The 19,880-nt window shown below is 44.0% G+C and overlaps 1 long non-coding RNA gene across 1 annotated transcript; it reads left to right on the forward strand.

Annotated features, from left to right (window-relative positions):
* Positions 1 to 347: 347 nt before the first annotated feature.
* LOC116642434 lies at positions 348 to 14,797 on the forward strand. Its single transcript, XR_004301339.1, has 5 exons — positions 348 to 923; positions 1,578 to 1,887; positions 5,061 to 5,192; positions 11,234 to 11,386; positions 14,068 to 14,797. It is a non-coding gene; the product is annotated as an uncharacterized LOC116642434 (long non-coding RNA).
* The last annotated feature ends 5,083 nt before the right edge of the window (positions 14,798 to 19,880 follow it).

A 19,880-nucleotide genomic window follows, 5' to 3' on the forward strand; every position in this document is an offset into this window, starting at 1 on the left:
TATGACATAACCCGTGTGACTGCATTGAGGTGGTGTAATTCCAGTGCAAAGCAGAGGAACTTGGACGTGTTAGTTAACAGCTATGTGTGCCAGCACGTGTGATCTCCCCCCTCCCCATGTTTTGAAATAGCAAGGTATCCTCAGAGGTTTTAAAGGGACACCAAAGGAGGTGGTTGGAGGAAGAGTTGGTTGATGTGGGCTGCAGTGGGTTGGTCCCGGCTGGCGTCGTTGAGGGTGGTGGGGTATGAACTCCAGAGTTCTGTTTGACCAGTTTGGAGAGGCAGCAGGGGGGCGGGGGGGGGGGGGCGCACTGCAGGAGGGTAACGTGGGAGTGGATTGTGAACGGCAGTGTCGAGTCGTGGAAGCCAGAGTTGAAAACAGAAGGGGGTAGGTTGTGAATGTGCTCAAGCATCAGACCCAGGAGTCTGGACTACAGACAAAGGGGAGCCTTTAGAGGGATTTGAGCTCCGAAGTAATCTGATGAATCTGCCTTTAGGAAATCGGTCTGGCTGCAGTGTGTAAGACGATTGTATTAATTTTAATTACAGAGTTGTAGCCAGCAGTGTATTGAACGAAGAAACCATAACATATAAATATTTTGTTTGCAAAAGCATAACTCTTACATTATGTTGTAATGTAAGGCAGGAGAATATTGTAAGATACTAATGGATATTTTTTTTTTCTCCTGGGATTCACTTCTGTCTCTTCCCCATTTAGGCCGTTAGTTGGTCCTGAGCTCCATAGCACAGGGAAGGAGATGTAGAGATATCAAGGTGTGGGAAACTTCTAGAATGTGGTTTTCAAAAGTCTAAACCTCAAGGAACAGGGAGAAGTTTCTAAAGAATGAGTAAAAGTTCCTCGCCAGAAACTGCAGGGAGGTGTGACTTCTCAAGGACCAGAAAAAGAAAACTCTCCGTGAGACGGTGAGAGGTGATGGGAGCAGAGAGCCTGTGGCCTGCTGCCCAGGCAGAGCCCTGCAGAGCCCCGCAGAGCCCCGGCAGAAACCCGCAGAGCCCCCATAGAACCCTGCAGAGCCCCCACAGGATCCCCGCAGAACCCCGCAGAGACCCCCTGCAGAGTCCCCCAGAGCCCCCGCAGAGCCCCGCAGAGCCCCCGCAGGACCCCGCAGAGTCCCCCAGAGCGCCCACAGAGCCCCGCAGAGCTCAGAGCCCCAGTCCCGCAGAGCCCCTGCAGAGCCCCCACAGAGCCCCCGCAGGACCCCGCAGAGCCTCCGCAGAGCCCCCCCAGAGCCTCCGCAGAACCCCGCAGAGCCCAGAGTCCCACAGAGCCCAGCAGAGCCCCCACATAGTCCCCGCAGAGTCCCGCAGAGCCCCTGCAGGGTCCCCCAGAGCCCCCGCAGAACCCCGCAGGACCCCACAGAGCCCCCACAGAGCCCCACAGAGCCCCCGCAGAGCCCCCACAGAGCCCCGCAGAACCCCTGCAGAGCCCCCGCAGGACCCCCACAGAGCCTCGCAGAGCACAGAGCCCCACAGAGCGGCCAGTCTCCCGGAGACTCTGCAGCGGGAAGATGTGGCCAAGGCATCTGCCCAAAGGCCTGTACCTCCGTGTCATTGCAGCATCAGGGCCGTGGGACTTGAAGGGTTTCATAGGCGGCACCCCGTGTGAGCAGATGACATGGTCACCAGAGGGAACCCTGCCCCACAGCAACCTGGCACCGGTGAGATCCAGAACTGGAGCTGAGCAGGAAGCCTCCACTTGCCCTCCTCGTATCTCCTTCCCTCTCACACCACGACCGCACCCACAGCACTTCTGATGCCAGATATGGGCAGGTTTCCACAGCGAGCAGTTCTCCCATGCCAGCTGCGGTCCTACGATTTCCTTCAGTTCTATCACCTGCTCTCTGGAGACAGCGTCCCATCTCACAGGGTAAGGGCTCGGTTGCACCAGACTGCCCCTACCTCAGATGCAATGGCAAGGAGTAGGTCTCCAGGTAGCCCACAGCTTCTGTCCCACGTGGCTACACATCAGAGGTTCCCATGACTTCCTCCCCCTTGGAACTGATTATTTGCTAGAACAGCTCACAGAACTCAGGAAAACACTTTACCTGTTTATTATATAATAAAGGATGTGATAAAGGACACAGAGGAACCACTAGGTGAAGAGGTACGTAGGTGAGGTCTGAGAGGATCCTGAGCACAGAAACTTCTGTCCCTGTGGAGTTGGAGCGTGTCACCCTCGTATTATGTGACGTGGGTGTGTTCACCAACCTGGAAGCTCTCCTAACTTCATACTTTGGGGCATAGGTATGGTCAATTATTAACTCCGTGTCCAGCCCCTCTCCCCTCTCTGGAGAATGGGCGGGGCGGGGGGGCGTGGTGTGGAAGGGGGTGGTAGAGGAGAAGGGCTGAAAATTCCCAGCTTCTAATCTCCATCCTTCTCCCCGAAACAGGTCATAAAACCCTCAGGTGAGAGTCCCTTTGTCTTCAGAGATAAGAACACTCCTTTCCTCATGGTATAGGGAGGGCACCTCTCACTTTATTTGTGTAGCTGCCTCTCATGCTCTATCAGTGTAGACTTTTCAGGGACCCCAGAGACTCAATGGATATGAGGACTGATGGGCAGGTGCAGGTGGCAAGCAGAAAACCTCTTCCTCCCCAGCCCCGTCTCCGAGCCCCGAGCCCACCCTGCCCACCCTGACGCCCAGGCAGATTTCTTCAGCCGCTCTCCTTTCTCCAGATCTGTCTAGTGTCTTCTTTACCAGTTTTCCCTCATGAGTCATTTTTAACATTGGGCAGGTTTCACTATTGAAATAATCACGCCTCTCCCTGAACTGAGGGGCTGGACCCAAGAGTGGAATCAAGTATCTGTTTGTAGGGTGAAGAACGCATTTACATCCATCAAGCTGCATGGTCTGAGCTGACATAGAAGATGCCCGTTGGGAGTGACTGCTTTTTCACTTTTTTTTTTTCAGTTGAAGTACTTGTCATTTCATGTCATGTTTCTTTAGCAGCAAATCAATGCATGTTCGTGCAAATGCATGAGTCAAACATTTCTTTAAAAAAAAAAACTGCTTTCAAACATTATAGCCTGTGGAATTCAGATGTATTATCTTATAAAATTTGACAGTGTATAAGCCTTGTTATGTAAATCCATCTGCATATGCAATGGTAAATAATTCCTTGAAACCATTGGCTGGGTGGTGAAAGAGTCTTACAGGTTGAAAAATAAATCATGCTTTCTGCTAAAAGTATAAATTTTCCCCCTTTCTTACATTAGGTTCCTGTAGAGCAAAATCCAAGGGTCGTCTGGAAGCCTCCTACATTCATTAGTTTGGTTTCCCTGGTGACTCTCTTTAGATTACCTTGTTATCCCCAAGCCTCTTTCAGTTTGCTCTTTTCTCATTTTCTCTTTCTTTCTCCCAGAAAGCTTACATAGAAAAATCCATCATTAGTGAGCACATGTTGACTGTGTCCCCATCATAGGCTCTCTATGGTCTGGAGTTTGGGGAGATGCAGATGGAAGAGTGGGGGTGGCAGCCTGTGAGGCTGACCTGGTTAAGCAGGTGGATGGAACCAGATCAGCCACCCCCCCACACTTCCAGCCTCTGCCCTCCTACCTCCTCCCACTGCACCCAGGACTTTAGACAAAGGCCCTAGAAAGAGCACAGATTTTGGAGTCACACAGAGCTGTCTTTGCATCCTGCCACCCCGTCAGCCAGGTAAGGCACTTGGTACTGCAGGTTAGGGTTTCTTTAGCTGAAACACGGGTAGGGTACCATATGCCCTGCTTTGCCCGGACCAATCTTGGTTTATGCTTTGTGTCCTGGCATACTTATGCATTGCGTCTCCTTTCAAAGTCTCAATTGTTCCAAATAGGTTATATGGTGACCCTACAAAAGGAGGCTAACTCTTACCTCCCGTTGTTGTGGTGAGGGTGGCAGTTTAAGTGTCTACTATAGTGTCTGGTACATAGATCCTCGAGATGGTACCTCTTGTTATTATTAATAATAAATGATGCTCTCACCAGATCTAAGTGGTTTCCTTGATGTGCTGAGTCCATACATGAACTTGGAACAGAAAAGTCCATTTCTGTTTTACATTCTGGAATCCATTTAGATTTTATGCTTTGCATTAGAAATGGAATTAACTCCCACCTTGGTTTTTTTTTTTTTTAAGATTTTATTTATTTATTTGACAGAGACACAGCGAGAAAGGGAACACAAGCAGGGGGAGCAGGAGCGGGAGAGGGAGAAGCAGGCTTCCCGCGGAGCAGGGAGCCCGATGCGGGGCTTGGTCCCAGGACCCTGGGATCATGACCTGAGCTGAAGGCAGATGCTTAACAACTGAGCCACCCAGGCGCCCCCCCACCTTGGTTTTTTAGGACCCCAATTAAATGTAAGGCTCACCAAAATGAATTCACCAAAGTCAGAAGCAGTAATGATCAGCTTGGATCGGAAAGGAGAAGAGAAATTAGGCACATTTTATTTCATTTTTAACAGGAAAAAAATGTGCTATTTAAAACAAAAACAAAACAAATAAAGCATTCCAGGGAAAGGTGGAATTAATCACAGGCATAGATTGCTTTTTCAAAAGTAATTCTCCTCAATGAGCTCTTTGGGTAGAGGTGAGAGCTGAACGCTCTGGTAACAAAGCCCAGAGATCAGAGATCTTCGAGAAGATGGGTGAGATGTCTTAGCAGAGAGGAGGGAGTCCAACTGATGCTTAAGGTAAAACAGACATTTGAGAAATTCTCTATAGTGGAAATGGCAGAGGAATTTATGGGAAAAAGTTTGTTAGGGAGAAAACCAAGGTTTGGTCCAGTTTGTTTTCTTTTCTGGAGTCATGAACCAGCTGCCAGACATATTAACCTCACCTAGGTACCAGACCCTGGACTAGACCCTGGTACTGTGGGGATGTGGCACAAGGCATGCAGACTACCGAGAAGGAGACAGACACATGGGCAATGGCAGGACTGTGCACCATGGTAGTGGTGTGCTATGATGGTTAGGATGGGCTAGTTGCTGTAACAAACTGTAACATTATTAACTTAATGCTATTTGACTCAGCTCAGTAGACAGTTATTTCCCTCTTGCATTACAGACTCATGCAGGTGTTTGAAAGGCAGTCATCACATGGCTCTGACAATCTCCATGGCCTTGGAGTTCTCTTCCGGATCCTCGGCATCTAGTCAACAGATGGAAGAAAGAGACAACTGGAGTGTTGCACAGAAAGGTTTTTTGGGCTAGGTTTGGAAGTGGTCCCCACAAGCCATTTGTCAGAGCTTAGTCACATTTTCTCCACAGAATGCCATGGCTAGGCAGCCACTTTCTGGCAACAATTCTACACGATGGAAGGGGAGTATTAATCCTTTGGTGAACAGTCAACTGTTTCTGGGACTTACATGCAGAGGAGGACTGTAAGGAGAGAGCTCAGAAGAGAGATAAAGCCAGCTGTGTGTGTGGTGGGGAAGGGAAGGGATATTATAGTAATGGATGGCTTCCCAGAAGAATTGATATTTAAACTGAGTTTTAGAGAAAAATAAGATTTAAGTCAGGGGGGCAGTGAGAAAGGACAATTTAAATAGTAGAAGCAACATGTGCAAAGGCACTGGAGTATTCATTCGTCTAGCCAACAAATCTTCATAAAATTGCCTTTAAGGTGCTAGGAACCATTCCAAATGCTGGGAATGCTGCTATACATAAGACAGACAAGTTTCTCACACTCATCACCCTATATTCTAGTGAAGGGAGATAAACTTTAAACAAACAAACAAAAAAGTACACAACTTGTTATACGGGGGAGAACTGCATGACTTTAAGTAGGATTGGAGCTAACGGTGTATGTTGAATGTGGTGGTGCAAGAAGTGAGAAATGATGAAATTGGAGGAGATAGAAAAGACCAGCCAGGAAAGGACCTTTCATGCATGAAGGGGCATCAGGAAGAGGAGACAGGCTCAGCTTTGAATTGTGGAAAGGCCTTTTTTCTAGAACATCACAGAAAAAAGCCAAAAAATTAGGATTTCTACTGTGTATTCTTTTATTAGACAGTAGTGGGTACAATTTATTAACTTAATGTTATTTGATTTATGCATTTAAGTTAGTTGGCTTCACTACTTCCATTTCTTACATCCTCCATCTGTCTTGGTCCTGGGTGGCCCTTGACGTTGCCTGACCAGGGAACTAGAACAGGACAGCACAGGGAAACTCCTCAGAGCCTTCTGTTGGCCCCCACCACCATCTCCGAGCCAGCCTGGAGCCAGAACCACTCTGCTGGGGTGCTCCTTTCTTTTTACCTCTTCACATTTCACTTTCATTCAGCCCTCAAATGAGATGGCTCAACATTCTTCATGACCAAGCTGGAATTTTAGCTACCATTTTTGATTTTGAACTAAAAAAAATAAATAAATAAATAAAAAATAAAAAAAAAATCAAATAGCAATGGATAGTTTAGAACTGATTTGCTATTCCAATAGACGTGTACAGATATATTTGGGGGACTAGGAAAGAAAAAGAATATTGTAGTAACAAATGCAATTATTATTACACAGAACAACTTTCTTGAAGACCAGAGTATCAACCTTTCTACGTTTTAAAATTAACTTACAAATGATGTGACTAAACGTGCCTATTCTCTGATTACAGCTCTGTGTACAGCTGTGGCTCCTGGCATTTTTAGCATGCAATTTTATAGTAATGTTTTGTAATAGGAACATGGCTGTCTTCTAAAAGAGATTTGAAATATTTCTCAGAATAAATATGACCATCAGCTGGGCAGGAGACTGTTAGAAAGAGAATTTAGTTTCCTAAGGTATATCATTAGTAGAAGTGGCTTTATGTTTAAGACTTTCCCTCCTTAGGTAGAAAAATGGAACCACAGTAGTCAAGGCAGAACATTATGCTTGTCATCTTCCGGATTCAAATGATTGGGCTTTAACCTGAGTGTAATGGAATTTCAAAGATGAAGTGAGAAGGACAACTCCGTAGAGCATGGAGGGAGGAAGAAAAAGCACCAGAGAGGCATCCCATGATAACTCTCTTCACTCCAAATGTTCTGGAAATGTGACAGATGCTGCTGCTAAGGCAGGGCTTCAGGTTGTGGAGCATTCGCTCTGGGCAGCACCAGAAGATGTCACTGTGGAAGGAGCTGGGCTCCTACACCTATCCACTGCAAAGGAAAGGAAGCAGGAAGTTTGGAGACTGACTTGTTTCCTTAGTGAAGCCGGCCAAATCTAGGCAGAGATCAGAAGCCTGAAATGAACAGTCCTTCAAAGTTCAAGGTGTCCAAGAAAGAAAACTGATTCCTTTCTGTTGTGTGTTTTTTAATGAGAAACGATGTGCTAGTTATGAGTATGAATTGAAAACCAGTGTGATCAATTGCTACATATAGACGCTACATTTAGTGTCAGGTTCTTTAGTTTCCTAAAGTCTAGAACAGTTCCTCAGTTGTTGTTTTTTTTAAGGATTTTATTTATTTATTTGTCAGAGAGAGACACAGCGGGAGAGGGAACACAAGCAGGGGGAGTGAAAGAGGGAGAAGCAGACTCCCCGCAGAGCAGGGAGCCCCATGTGGGACTCGATCCCAGGACCCTGGGATCATGACCTGAGCCAAAGGCAGACGCTTAACCAACTGAGCCACCCAGGTGCTCCAGTTCCTCAGTCTTTACTCCATGACCTTCTGAAGATTTTGAATATTGTTGACCCATTATGTTGAAGAATATCTCTTGATTTGGGTTGTCTGATATTTCCTCATGATCAGATTCAAGGCTGTGCATTTTGGGAGAAATATCACAAAAATTTTGTGTGTTCTCATTTCATAATTTCAAGTTGTTCCATTACTGATGATGTCGACTCTGATCACTTGATCAAGGTAGTCCACTATAGTTACTGTTTTTCCCTGTGTGACTAATAAATAGGTGGCGGGAAGAGACTTTGGAAGTCCTGTTCCTCAACAAACTTTGGATTAATTAATTCATATCATGGTTTCCTATTCTATTCATGGATTATGGTTTGTTACTATCATTACTTTGAGGCCCCAACGGTGCCAGATTTGACTAGTAGGAGCCTCTTCAAGATTGCTTTGGTGTCCTTTTGAGATGGTTCCATTATTCTGGGAGTATTTCCTAGCTTTCTGGCACAAGGTGTTCCAAAGTTGGACTTTCCCTGCCCCAGCCCTGGAATCAGCCACTTCTCCAAGGATACCTGGTTCCTTTTACTGGAGAATGATGTTTAGAAACTAAGATTTATGTGCTAGCTGTGCTTGGTATTATTGTGGTGTCTGCTCTCAGGCCATATCAGTGGACAGATGAATATATATATATATATATATGTGTGTGTGTGTGCGTGTGTGTATAAATTTACATCTATATTTCTATGTCTATGAATATATTGTGAAAACTGAGGTCACCTTAATAGCTCCAGTTCCTATTTAATATCACAGGATTCATTCCAGTTTTCTCTCTTTCTCTTATTTGTTACTTCTTTCTCTGACATGGAGTAATCTGGCTCCCATTTTTCTTAATAGAGTCACTTATTTGCCCAGTCCACCTTTTTGCAATCAATCTCCAATCTCCCATCTGCTTCAAGTCGAAGCTCTGTATTGTTAAATTTGAATTGGAAATTTCCATATGAACATATGATTTAAAAATATACACATGTATATTTCCTCCTACCTTTAAGCATTGAAGGGCCTAGAAGCATTGACAATCCAGGGGCAGTGAGTACCCCTAGCAAGCAGATTTTGATTTCTAACTCTCATTCTCGCTGAAAAGAACCAGGACTTTTTAGGAAAATGGCTGATTCTGGGTCTGGGTGAAGGAATGAGCCTGGGATACCTTGCTGGGCTAGAAAAAGAGCCAATTTAAAGAGGAGTCTTATAGGACAAAAGTGGAAAAATTTGAACTTCAAAAAGAGTGACTGCAATGGGATGAAACATGCTAACTATACAAATCTGTAAGTCTATAAAATGATACTCAGAAAAGAGAAAACCAAAGACAAAACAAAACAAACAAAACACCATTTGTCACCTATTCCTTACTCTGAAAAGTGATAATTCAAGATAAATAATTATTTACTTTGCCTTTCCAAAAGGAGCAGTTGATGAGATAAATCTCTCTCTTGCTCTTCCTCTCTCTCTCTCTCTCTCTCATAAAGGTCATCAGCTAATAAATATAGAATGAATGATAGAAATAGAAAAAATAATCACCATTTTTCAACCCCTAATGAAGGAATTGATTAAGGTAAGAATCATCTGTGGTTGATAAAGCCATTAGGTGCTATATTGATGGAGAATTAGATGCTGTAGTGCAGCTGAAGTATTGCTCCACAGATGATCTGATGGTTTAAAAAGAAAATGGAAATTTACAGTGGAGGGAGGAAGCTAGCTAGCTCTGGTTTACCGATAATGGTTCAATTAGATATGATACACCTCACAATGTGTTGCAATGTCATGCAGCATAAATAATATCTTGCTTAAAATGTTTAACCTGGATGTAATCCAGAGCTCCAAACAGGGAGCTTTACAGGGAATGCATGCATGAGCGGAATAAATTACATGACACTACAAATACAGAAAGTGGGCCATTCTGAGGGACGCCTGGCCTCATCTCTCCAAGTTACTATCATGCCAAAGAGTGGGGCAGGGGGAGCATTGTTTTAGGTCATAAATGATGAAAGAGATATAACAACCAAACATAATGTGGATTGGATCTTGGTAGGACTAAACTGGGAGAAACATACATTTTTGGAGCAATTGGCAAAATTTGAATATGGATTAAGTATTAGAAAATAATAATAAAGAATTATCATGATTTTTCAAAGCAGTATAATGATATTGATTTTAACAAGGAAACTATTCTTTTTTTTTTTTTAAAGATTTTATTTATTTGAGAGAGAGAATGAGAGAGAGAGAGAGAGCATGAGAAGGGGGAGGGTCAGAGGGAGAAGCAGACTCCCTGCTGAGGAGGGAGTCCGATGCGGGACTCGATCCCGGGACTCCAGGATCATGACCTGAGCCGAAGGCAGTGGCTTAACCAACTGAGCCACCCAGGCGCCCACAAGGAAAATATTCTTATTTTTGTGATGTCCATATAATTTATTTAAAATACTTCAGTAAAAAAATTGGTGAGGCAAATATGATAAAAATGTCAACAATTATTAATCTAGATGATAGCTATATGGGTGTCATTATACTCTATTTTTCTCTGTTTGAAAATATCATAATAAAAAGTTAAAAATAATTCTGTTTCCCAGTCCCCAACCCAGACCTACTGAATGAGCCTAACCCTCAGTTGGCATCTTATTTTATCAAGTGTGCTATCTCAGTGAGGGACCGGATGAATAAATGTACTTTTCATCTGTGTCATCTTCTTCAACAAATATTGATCAGGTCCCTACTGAGAGCCATGGACTTTTCTAGGTCCTAAAAATTCAGCAGTGAACAAACAGATACAAGGGATCTTAAACCCATGGACTTAGCATCTTGCCTTCTCCATAGTAGAATTCTTTAAAACAAACAAACAAGCAAACTTTTAAGAATTGTTAAATGTAACAAAAAACACAGAAAATGGATAGCGTAATGACTTGTTGGACAGTAACAGCCCTTGCCCCATACAGGACCCAGAACCCTCTCAGTCAGCCAGGACTCTTCCATGTCCCCCAGCCCCCAAGTCACAACCCTCTTCCTCCCCAGAAGAGTAGGTTTTAGAAGGCTGTCGTAAGTTCAGAACCCTGCCCTTAATATTCTTCTGAGTAGGACTCGACCCCTCAAAAGTGAGGTTTTACATTGTTCCTTTGGTTCAACAGATTTTCATCTCAAAGTTTTACAAAACAGTACAATTCAGACATGCATTATTAGACATGCGATTTTCACTTCATCATTTCAGGTAAATGGAGCAGCTCTGGGGCAGACTCATTCCTGACTCACAGCTAATTCTGAGAACATAGTATCATAAAGGATCTTCAGATGCAAACGCATAATTCTAGTGGGTTGGGATGAAGAAATTAAGATGTTATTTAAAATAACCTCAGTGCCAGCTTCAGATGAATAAACTTAGGGTCTCGAGAGACTGTCTGCAGAGTGATTATGTTGTAGTGCTGGTAAAAGGTGACCGGAGGCATTGCTCGTTACCTGGGCTGCCCGAATCAAGTGAAAAATACGCTTCTCTCCTTAGGAAAAAAACAAAAAAAAGCCCCAAAAAACAAAACCTAACAAAAAACTTTCAGAGAACTTTAATATTCTCTCTGTTTTATTTGATTTTTTTCTCTTCTCATTTAAGTCTTTCAGTTCCAGACCTGAAATATTGTAAAAATGGGCGACGTGTTCCCTGCCCGACTGTTCTCAGAATGCCCAAATCTTGGTGAACAACCACAAGGATGGAAAAGTAGAGATGAGTGCATTCCGTCTGGAAGTTTCAAAGCTCTCATCCTAGGTAATGCTAAATGCACAATGACACACCACCTTCCCCAGGCTGTTGCGTGCCCTGAATAAAATACTAAGCACATAGTGCAGCGTGGGGGGGGTACCCCCAGGAGTGCAGGAAGAGTTTGTGGGGCTGCTGAGGTGGCGGGAAGGGTTCCAGACTGGGTGGGACCTGGTCTCCCCTTCCAGCAACTCCATTTCCCACCTGGATGGCCATGGGCCCATCTCTATGAGGTGAAGCCTCAGTCCCCTCCGGGGTAAGTGGAGGCAGATTCCTCACAGGGATGCTGTGAGGATGCACGTGACACCTGCCATTGACTTCGTGCTTCCTGGGGGCCACCGTGTCCGTCACACCTGCTGTCTCCCATATTCTCAGCGTTCCCACCCGCGCCCCTGTGACTCATGAGCAGCTAGAAAACGGATGAAGCCTAAGCATTTTGAAAAGGGCGCGCTTTACCCTTTCCACTCCCAGCCCCTCAGAGAGTAGGCTGCTCGATTGCATCCTGAGTCCTCAGTTAATAGTTTTAATCTCTCTCCAATTACTTAATCTCTCGAAACCTGAATTTCCTCACATGAAAAATGAGGATGAAAGGAGGACCTCCCCACTGGGTTGCCGTGAGGATTAAATGAGGTGACGAGTTTTTGCTTTGTGAGTCAGGTGAGGGGTGAGTCAGGAATATTCCGCCAAGTCTGGAGCCTGAGGCCCCGTTGCCTGTGTGGCAGGCTTCGCTGTGCTGCGAGGACCCCCATCTCACCCCTCCTGGTCTGAAGGAGGGGGAGACGATTTGGGAGGAGCAGTCGGCGCTCTAGGATGACAAATGTCATTTTCAGTATGTGACGGGAACTCCTGCTACGGTCTAGGCTTCCCACAGCAAGCCCTGGAAAACATCGGTGAGAGATGGGGAAAACACAACTGTATTTCCCTTCTCTTTCTATCTGTCACTGCCTTTCTCTGATCAATAAACGTCTCCCAGCTCTTGCCTCTGGCAGCTTCCTTGGGGTGTAGAGCCTGGCGCTTCAAGTTTTAATGAGGAATAATAGCCACATTAAGTACCCCCTCCCACCCCCCTTGTGCAAAGCCTTATATTTGCTTTCTGGAAGAAAAATAGAAGTGTATCATGTTGTCAGTCTTGGGCTGGACATTAGATAAAAACAGTCAAATTGCAACAACATTTCAGCAATAGGCTCTGGGGTTTCGGAGAGTGAGGGGTTGGGAAGGGTGGCTCCTCACAGAAGGAGCATGGGCTGTTTCCTCTCTGAAAGTCTTAAAGGGCCTTTTGTATCCGAAAGCCATTGGGCCCTCAAGTTGTGTACTGTCTACATTTTATTTCTCTTCATGGTGCTCATTTGAATGCAGGATGTGTGCCCAGGGACTAGGGGGATCAGGCCGCCCTGAGGACCCTCACCTCCCCTGACTCTCTCCTCTGGCCATTGGCCTAAAGTTTGTCACTCGCCGTCATCCCCAGAAGGCCACTGGTGAGGGGTTACGTGGGAGGTATTCCTTCCCAATGGCGAAATCCAGAAGAGAGCTTACGTGTCCTACAAGGTTCTTTCTCACCTTAGAATTTTAAGCAGTACCTACAATTTCATCTGAAGGGATGGTCATAATGATGTGACTGCTTACACTTGTAGGAACACCTCATTACTTAGAGAAATAGAAAATCTCAGTCTTCATGACATCCCTATGCAGTAGGCTGGCAAAGAGACGTTATTCCAATCTTATAAATGAGAAGATCGACTGGGGGCTTGAGCTACTTACTTAGGAATACACGGTAGTCCACTTTGCCTCAGCAAAATCGTCAGACCAAGGGTGTAAAATAGTTCCTAAATGCACCCTGGTATCCAGTGGCTTTGGAAACAGAATCTTTGCTTGGATGGAAGGAAACTGATATTTATTGAGTGCTTACTCTGTCCAGGGCACCAATGATAAGTCGATTTACCTGTATTCTTTCATGATGGGCAACCACCTTCTTGTGTTTTTATGTATGAATTATCCCCACTTTACAGAGAGAACTGAGGTTCAGGGAGTGTATATGGCTTGCCCTAGAGGGAGGTGGAGACGGATTTGAACCCGTCTTCTCTTATTCCAAAGCCCAGAACGGCCAGGGATCATGGAACACAACTTCTGACTAGACTTTCCTAGCAGGGTCATCATAACAGAGCTTCCCTCAAGCAAGGGAGGTCTTGGCTGGGTGTGGTTGTGCAACCCGGGCCTGATTGTCCCAAGAGCCACAAACCTTCTGTGATGAACCGGGCACATCATCTTTGTGGAGATTCGTGGAAATCCTGCGTTAATGTCACTGTTGACAATTTAACGTATTTATGCTTTAGGCCATATTTCTTCATGCAGTAGTCAAATCATTTAAAAAGGCATTTAAGTAGGCCTATTTATTAGTTATGCTTCATCTGACTGATAAACACAATCTGTTGGACTGGCTTGAACTAAAAATGTATTTATTATTAAAACATTACTGAAATATAACCAATTTCCTGGTTTCTTGGGTTTACATGAAATCTCATGGTGTTGATACATTATCCACTCTGATATTTAAATATTTAATTAGGCTCAAAATAAATCATTTTTTCTCTCTTCGTAACTCTTGCTTTGTCATGAAGTTTGTTTGGCTTAATGGCTGGTTAGATATCCCCATAGCAAACTCTTTTAAAACTCCATATTTTTTTTTTTTCCAGAAGAAGACAGAAGTTATAAATATGCATGGAGCAGGAGGCTGTGGGGAAAAAGCAATTTGCAGCTCTTGGTAAATTTGGACAAACCATGCACAGCATCAGAGAACGGAGAAGTGTTGCTGTGTGCGCAAATGAGTATGGTTGTTTATTGGAAAATCAGCACTGGGGGTAAAAGTCCAATGGATTGAAAAAAAATTTACATGGAATCCTTTTTCTTCAAAGTTTTGAACTGTTTGATTCCTGAAGGAAATATATTTAGGTAGGTGCTGCTGAATTGGGTTTTTAAATGGACCCTTATGTAAAGTTTCTTCCCTGTTCAGGAATTCTGAGCTTAGGAAGAAGTGTAGAAGAAATTTGTTTCCATCCTCTTGATAGAGGTCCAAAAGGTGAAGTGACTTGTCTAAGGACACAGCTGGTTGGGGCAGAGGCAGAATGTTGTTCCTGCCCCAAATGAGGTGAGCTTGCCTGTGTAAGAAACAGGAAATTCACATGTTGGTGAATGGAAAGTTGCCCCACCTGAATGGTAACCCACAAGCGGGTGACTGGTGATGTATATATTTATAATGTTACATACCTGTAAAAATTTCAAACAATATAAATATGTATAAGGTATGTAAAAGTGAAAGCCTACCTCTTCCTGGCCCCTTCTCATCTCACTTCCCAGAGCTCACCACCAATGTCCTGGTTTATAGCCATCTGGATTTTTCTAGGCACATTTAAAACTCTCCCCTCTTGCCCAAAACACACAAAATTTACTTTTAAAAATTAAAATTACACTGTTTATATACACATAATCTTCTGTTATCTGCTTTTTCATAGCAAATTTTTAAAAAAAGTTATTATGATCTATTTTATAATCTATTTCAAGAAAATAGATCATGGGCTTCTTTCCATGTCAATATATATAAGCCTATCTCCCTTCCTTGTGTGGTATTCCAGTAGGTAGAACAGAATTTATTTAACCAGTTTCCTATTGGTATAAACCTTGCTGTATTCTATTTGCAAATCATGACCATGGCATATTCTATTAGCAGAGTCCAACACCATCCGGCCTGCCTCTTCCCTCCCCTTGTAGTTGTAAGAGTTCCTTCTACCCACCTCTGACCGTCATTCAGTCTTTGGTTCGATATTTCCAGTGAGGTATTAAAGTCACCACCAGTATACGCTGGGCACAACGCAACACGCTGCTCTAAAATGCAGCATAATTTGTGCTCCTGTAGTGATTCAGAGTTTTGCAGAACTGTAGGTTCATTATTAAGAATATGAACAGCCATTATTCCGTAGAAGCCAGGCAGTGCTGGTTACCAGAAGCTTGGACTGAGAAATGTCAAAATCAGTTATCAGCAACTCTCCAACTGAAAAATACTGCTAATTCTTTCTTCTCTTTTCTTTTAATATGACAATAGAGGAAATGAGTGTCTGAAATTAATAAACTTAAAAAATTCTACATATGATCCCTTATGTCATTCATAATTCAACGGACATTTATTGAGTGCATGCTCTATGGCAGGTTCTGTATTAGCCCTGAGGCTTCAATGCACATCACACATGGCTTCCACCCCGAGGTGCCCCAGATGCTGATGTCTGAGAAGACTGTGTTCTTTGGTAGGTATTGGATGCTTTGCTAATATTAAGAAAAGGAAAGAAAGACAGACAAGATGAACATGGAGAAAGAGGAAGAGAAGAGGAAGAGGAGGAGGAAGAGGGGAGAGGAGAACTTCCTTCTGAACCCTGTATACCTGGAGCAGTGGTTTTCATATTTCAGTGGGTATCAGAAAGGCTAGCGTGCTTGTAGTCAAGCCTCTTGCCTAAGTTATTAAGAAGGAAGGAAAGAAAGAAAAAGAAGGAAGGAAGAAGACAAAAACTCAGCTCACAGCAATCTCTCCTTTGTCTCCCCAGTGCTTCCCTCCCCTCAACCTTCTGTTCCTGCGCCCCCACCAAGGGCTTTACCGTCCCCCAGCCGCTCTCCAGGGGGAGTGAGGGGCCACATCTGCAAGAATTCAGGCTCCCTGCTTCTCCTTGCCTGCTTGGTTTATTGGACTTCCCATGTAATATTTTATTTTATCTAGTCCCACTGCTAAAAAGCAGAACAAACCAACCAAATTTGAAAGACATTGGCCTGGAGGATGAAGCCCAGGCCCCAGCCTGGCACTTAAGACCACCCCCTGTCATCTGGCTCAGCCTCTCCTTCCCAGTTCACCTCCAGCTGCTCCGCAGTGGGACCCTCCTCTCTTTGGATCTTCTTTGGAAGAGAAGAACCAAACACCCTGCCATCTTGCTGCTTTTCCTTGTGACAAGTGCATCCAGTGCCTGAGCCCTCAGCTCCAGGCCCCCCCAGATCCTACCTCCACCCACCCTGGGGAGCCAGCCAGGGCAGCCTGCTAGGTTCCTGCTGGAGCCTGCTTCTTGTGATGTCCTTTGTGTGGGTGTTAAAACCAAAATGAGGCCCTGTGGCCTGAGGACTAGGGGTTTGGACTCTGAAATCAGAGCACCTGGGTCCTTTCTCACAATCTGTGACCCTGATGAGCAAGCTCATGAGCTTTGCAAGCCTTCGATTCCTCACCTGTTAATCATTCCCATTTTATAGGATTACTGTGGGGATTAACTCTCTCCAGTGGCTTCCCATCTCACCCTGAGTAAAAAAAAAAGCTAAAGTGGTAACAAAGCCTCTTGTCCCCCAAGGTCCAACACAGTCTGCCTCCCTCGCACCCCACTCCCTTATAGCCTCATTACCTTTCCTGCCTCATCTATACTCTTTGTTGCTCATTCCTCTTGAGTTCTTCCTTAAACATGTCAAGCACACTCCTACCCCAGGGCCTTTGCACTGGCTGTTGCCTTTTCCTGGAATGTTCTTTCCCTCAATATCACATTGCTCCTTCTCATCTCCTTCCAGAATTTGCTCAAATGTGGCCTTCTCATTAAAGTCTTCCCTCCCAGGCCACTTTATCTAAAATGACCACCTCCCCCAACACACCAATGGCACTCTCTTTCCCTCTTTCAGATTTTCCTCCTCCACCGTACTATAGTACTTATCACTATCTAACTATAATTCATCTATTTATTGTATTTTTTGTCTGCCTGGATTTTTATCTCTTATTCACTCCAGCACCCAGAACACTGCCTGGCACACAGTGGGTACTCAATAAATATTTGAACACATTAATGAATGATGAAAGAGATAATGCAGGCAGATAATTTTGAGGGACATGAGCTTTTGATGATTTGGAGCCTCTGTTTGCTGGTTATGTAGCCTAGTTGTTTTTGTACACATGTGGAAAATCATATTTGGAGGGAGTCACAAGGACTAAACTCACAGGTGTTGTTCTGTCCTACTTTTTTTTTTCTTTAAGATTTTATTTATTTATTTGAGGGAGGGAGAAAGAAAGGCAGGGACAGAGGGAGAGGGAGAAGCAGACTCCCCGCTGAGCATGGAGCCCATCACGGGACTTGATCCCAGGACCCCGAGGTCATGACCTGAGCTGAAGGCAGACGCTTAACCGACTGAGCCACCCAGGCGCCGCTGTCCTACTTATTTGTTTGCAGTGAGCCACACTTGGCCCAGGTCCAGCTCCTGCCACTGGGGAAAGGAATCCTCTTGTTGGTGTACACATCTGTGCAGGAGCCCAAAGGCTCCTCAGGAGACTGCCTGATGCATGAGGAACCAGAGCAGAGAGAGCTGGGTATTCTCCAAAGACCCTTCTCATTTATGATTCATCTGTGTTTATGGTTACTTTGGTTTAAAGAATAAGGAAATGTCAGAATCTCCTTTCTTTGGAAGATCCTGAAAAACTGCTATAACTTTTTACTCTCTGACTCTGCTTTTTCTGTTCTTTGGGGGCCATGGCCTATGCTTACGAGCCAAGAGTGCTTCCTTCCTTTCATTATTTCCTCCTTTTGAGTTACATGTCTTCAAGATTACAGACCATCTTTCACTGATTTTATTGTAGGTTGCTCTTCCCTAAGGGACCTATTCCCCACCCCTACTTTTTTTAAGTAGGCTCCACGCCCAGGATGAAGCCCAACGTGGGGCTTGAACTCATGACCCTGAGATCAAGACCTGAGCTGAGATCAAGAGTCTGATGTTTAAATGACTGAGCCACCGAGGCACCCCAAAGGATCTATTTCTTAAAACCCTTGGGAAAGTGATTCAAATGTGATAGACCCCCATGCACTTTTCAGCTGAGATCAGATAACATTCCTCATAGCTTAAATAAGATGGCAGATGAATACCTTTTGCCACTGGAACTATTCTGCAATTTTTCATACTGATAAGCACTAATCCTTATCACCCTCATAACTTAAATGAACTTCATAGATGCCTCAGTTCATTCTGGCTGCTATAACAAAATATCACTGCCTGGATGGCTTATACACAATGGAAATTTATTTCTCACAATTCTGGATGCTGGAATGTCCAAGATCAAGGTGCCAACATGGTTGTGTTCTGGAGAGGGCCCTCTTCCTGGTCCATAGCTGGTGCTTCTCCCTGTGTCCTCACATGGTGGAAAGGGCTAGGGGCTTCTGTGCAGTCTTTTCTAGAAGGCTCTGATTCTATAATGCAGATACCTCATGACCTAATCACCTTCGAAAGGCCCCATCTCCTAACAGCATCACCTTTCGGGGTTAGGATTCAACATATGAGTTTGGGGAGCACAAACATTCATAGCAATAGACACAGTTCCATATGATTAGACTCAAAAAACATGAGACCCCATTTTAAAAATGACAACCATTTCATGCACTGTAGGCATTTAACCTCATTGTCATAGCTCTCTTCTCTCTATCCTGCAGTTCTGGGTTTCCAGGCTGACATTTCATATGAGGAGCAAAGGAACTTAGCCTTCCATTCATTGTGAATCCTCCAACTTGCTCTTGAAACTTTTACTGACCTCTCCTTAATACGTGGCTCTATGATAGTAGCCTGCTTTGGCTCAGGCTGAATGAGTTCTGTATGGATTCATAGTTGTCGATATTAATTTAAGTCATGATTACTATTGTAGTGACCCTTAACACCTCTATCACATCACATAATTACCATTTCTTTTTTTGTGGTGGGAAAAACTAAGATCTAGTGTCTTAGCAAGTCTGATGTTCATAATACAGGACTGTTGTCTATAATTACTATTATGTGCATGACATCTCCAGGACTTACTTATCCACTAGTTGCAAGCTTGTACCATTAAACAATATCTCTCCTTTTCTCCTACCTCCAGTTCCTGGTACCACCATTCTACGCACTGTTTTTAAGAGTTCTTCTTTTTTAGGCTGCATATATAAGTGAGATAATATAGTATTTGTCTTCCTTTATCTGACTTATCTCACTGAGCATAATGTCCTCAAGGTCCATCAATGTTGTTGCAAATAGCAGGATCTCCTTTCTCATGGGTGAATAATATTATATATACATATAAGTCACATCTTCTTTACCACTCATCTATCGACAGACACTTAGGTTGTTTCTGGCTTATCTTTTGATGATTCAACTAACAGTGTTCAGGAGCATAAAGCAGGGTTGTATTCTGCAACCCCTTTTGTATTAGTTCAATATTAATGATTTGAAACTGACTTTAGTAAATGTGGATGCTTGTTTGTTGTCCATAAAAATAGTTGAGTGAGTTTCTTCCTGTACGCTAATATTATTGTCACAAACTGGAAGTGGCCTGGGGGGTGATGCATCCTGTGATCACACCACTAAGACTAGTCTTTTTTTTTCCCACACCACTCAGAAGTGTTTTATTAAAAAAAAAGTAATGAAACAAACAGAAAAACCCTTTAAATCAGTAAGTCTGATTAAATTCAATATTAACTCAAGTTCT

This window comes from Phoca vitulina, unplaced genomic scaffold, assembly GCF_004348235.1.
Source record: "Phoca vitulina isolate PV1807 unplaced genomic scaffold, GSC_HSeal_1.0 scaffold23, whole genome shotgun sequence".
NCBI lineage: Eukaryota > Metazoa > Chordata > Mammalia > Carnivora > Phocidae > Phoca > Phoca vitulina.